Source organism: Macaca nemestrina, chromosome X, assembly GCF_043159975.1.
Source record: "Macaca nemestrina isolate mMacNem1 chromosome X, mMacNem.hap1, whole genome shotgun sequence".
Classification (NCBI taxonomy): Eukaryota; Metazoa; Chordata; class Mammalia; order Primates; family Cercopithecidae; genus Macaca; species Macaca nemestrina.
The window spans coordinates 118,360,424-118,362,947 of NC_092145.1; the positions used below are offsets into that span (position 1 = coordinate 118,360,424).

General features: G+C 43.9%; 1 pseudogene; it reads left to right on the forward strand.

Moving 5' to 3' along the window:
- The first annotated feature begins 1,896 nt into the window (after positions 1-1,896).
- LOC112423581 (small nucleolar RNA U3) lies at positions 1,897-1,981 on the forward strand (annotated as a pseudogene).
- The last annotated feature ends 543 nt before the right edge of the window (positions 1,982-2,524 follow it).

The following is a 2,524-nucleotide window of genomic DNA, read 5'->3' on the forward strand; positions in this document are numbered from 1 at the left end:
CTTTGGACTCAGGCTGACTTGAGTAATACACAGTCCCCTCTTGTCAATTACAGACACTCTGATTCTTAGGGTTTCATTCCTTTAGTTTAACATGTTAGACTACTGATGTCCTAGGAAAATATAACACATTAAATCTTACTATTGGTCACTAACACCTTCATGTGAACGACGTTTTCACAATCTTTCACAAAGGCAGGATTTGAGATGGAGGTTTTCAGTAGAGTCCAAGGACAGCCCCTTGGAAGGGCAATGCACCCTCCAACCAAGAGGGTGGATGAGCCTAGAAATGATGTGAGGCAGCCAACCCAGACCAGACACTTCAATCAATTGCCAAGCCCAGTCTAGTGCCCCATGCTGCTTGGCTTTCCTGCCAGCCTTCTTCCATTTCACTCATCCTGTTCCCTTCTGTTCCTTGCTCACCTGCACGTTACCTCAGCCTCACAATTGACTTCCCATGCTTCAGCCTCACTCACCTCACTCCATCCTCCCCATTGCTAATGTATTCCCTTGTTTAGTAATTTATTGATTGTCTCTTCTATTACAATATCCCCTCATGAGATCCAGGACCTTAGGAATCTTGCTTACCAGTCAGATTTAACCATTCCAAATACAAAGTTTCCAGTGCTTGCTCCCCATGCTGTCATGCTACTCTTTTGTAATACATCCTGTGGTTTGAGCTGGTTTGATTCATGCTGGTCCTCTCCTTCCCATGTACTCTGGAAGCTCTGCAAAGCCATGAACAGTTATTGATTCATCTTTGAGGTCCCAGTGCCATGTACGGTCATACCTTTAAAAGTGCTGGCTGGATGGACAGAGAGAAGAAGGGAGGAAGGGTGTAAAGTAGTGTCAAAGCCAGAGGGTAACAGTTTCCATGATTCTGGCTGTGTAATAAACAACCTCCAAATTTATTGCTATAAAACAACCATTTTATTAGAGTCAGATGGAGCTATAAGGAGAATTTTGGCCAAGAATTTTGGAAAGGTTTGCCTGGACTGTTCTCACTATGGGATCTGTCGCATGATTGTAGGCAGATGTCATCTGAAGGCTAGCTTGGACTGGACATCCAAGATGGCCATTCACATAGTTAACAGTTGATAATGGCTGTTGGCAAAGAGCTTAGCTGAGACTCAACTATAACACCAACATGTGGCCCCTGGATGTGGCTTGGGCTTCATCACGGTAAGGCTACCATAGTGTAGCCAAACTTCTTACATGGTGGCTTACGGCTGCAGCACAAGGGTCTCAGCAAACAAGGCAGAAGCTGCATTGCCTTATAGGACCCAGACTCAGAAGTCACACAGTATCACTTCTGCCACTCTCTATTGGTTGAAACAGTCACAAGCCCACCTAGATTCAAAAAGAGGAAACATAGCCCCATGTCTCAATGGAAGGATGTCAAACAGTTTTGGAGTCACTTGAAAAAACAGCATCAACTTAAAGCTCTTCTGGTTCACCCCCTTTTATTACGGTAGAGGAAATAAAGGTTTGGAGAATGCACATGGCTTATTCACAGTCACACCACATGAGTGACACAGTTAGGGCTAGAACCAAAGTTCCCTTAACTCAAGTCAGTCCAGCCTCCATCTACTCTATTACTTTGTAGCGGTCTCTATTAATGTGTTCTCACTTTTAAACAACTGAAACCAACTTTTACAAAATTAATAACAACAACAACAAAAGATGGAGGGAAATTTCATAGAAAAACCCTCAACATATCTCAGAGTCAAAGGAATTGTTAGCTTACCAGATGAGGTGAGCCTCAGGCAGTTCCAGGGCCCTTAGGTGGCATTCACTGAATTTCTAAAGAGCTGTGGTTGAAGACTGTACACTAGTCTCTCCCTTATCCACAGGGATATGTTCAAGACCCCCAGAAAGGGAAACCACAGATAAGGGGGGACTACTGTACTTTCAGGGATCATTTCTGTAGTATATTTACTCAAGCGCTTCTGATCATGTAGGTACTAGCCTGGGAAGAACTGGTGTGACTTAGAGAGAAAGACATTCTGGTTGTTTTAATGTGGTTCAGGTGAAACATGCCAATGGCAACAGCTTTGCCACCTGGCTTTCCAACATTTTTGTTATTAGCAAAGGCAATAAACCACGGATTTGTCTTCCTCAGTGAAAAGGTATCCACTTCACCATTGCTGAAGAGAAAGACAGGAGAATGCTGGCCAAACCCAGCAGTGGGTGAAATGATCTTTAGATGATGTGTTGGAAAGGTCTTTGTACTTAACTACAGCATGAAAACTAAAAACAAATGAACAAAAAGCTACGTTCAGCAAGGACTCAGTGCCAACACCTCTCCAAGTGCTGTCTCCCTCTGTTCCAAGGTCCAAATTTTCAAGAGAGAGAGCCTCATCAATCTCAATGGAGTTGGGTTTCTACTCTCTTTCACTCATCAATCAGTCATAGACAGAGGGACAAGGTCACAGGGTATAGGACATGTTCAGAGAAGGCCTCTGCCGAGTTTCAGGACATGTCCAGACAAAGGGTGCTTACAATAATCCTGAAGCCACCATGAGCC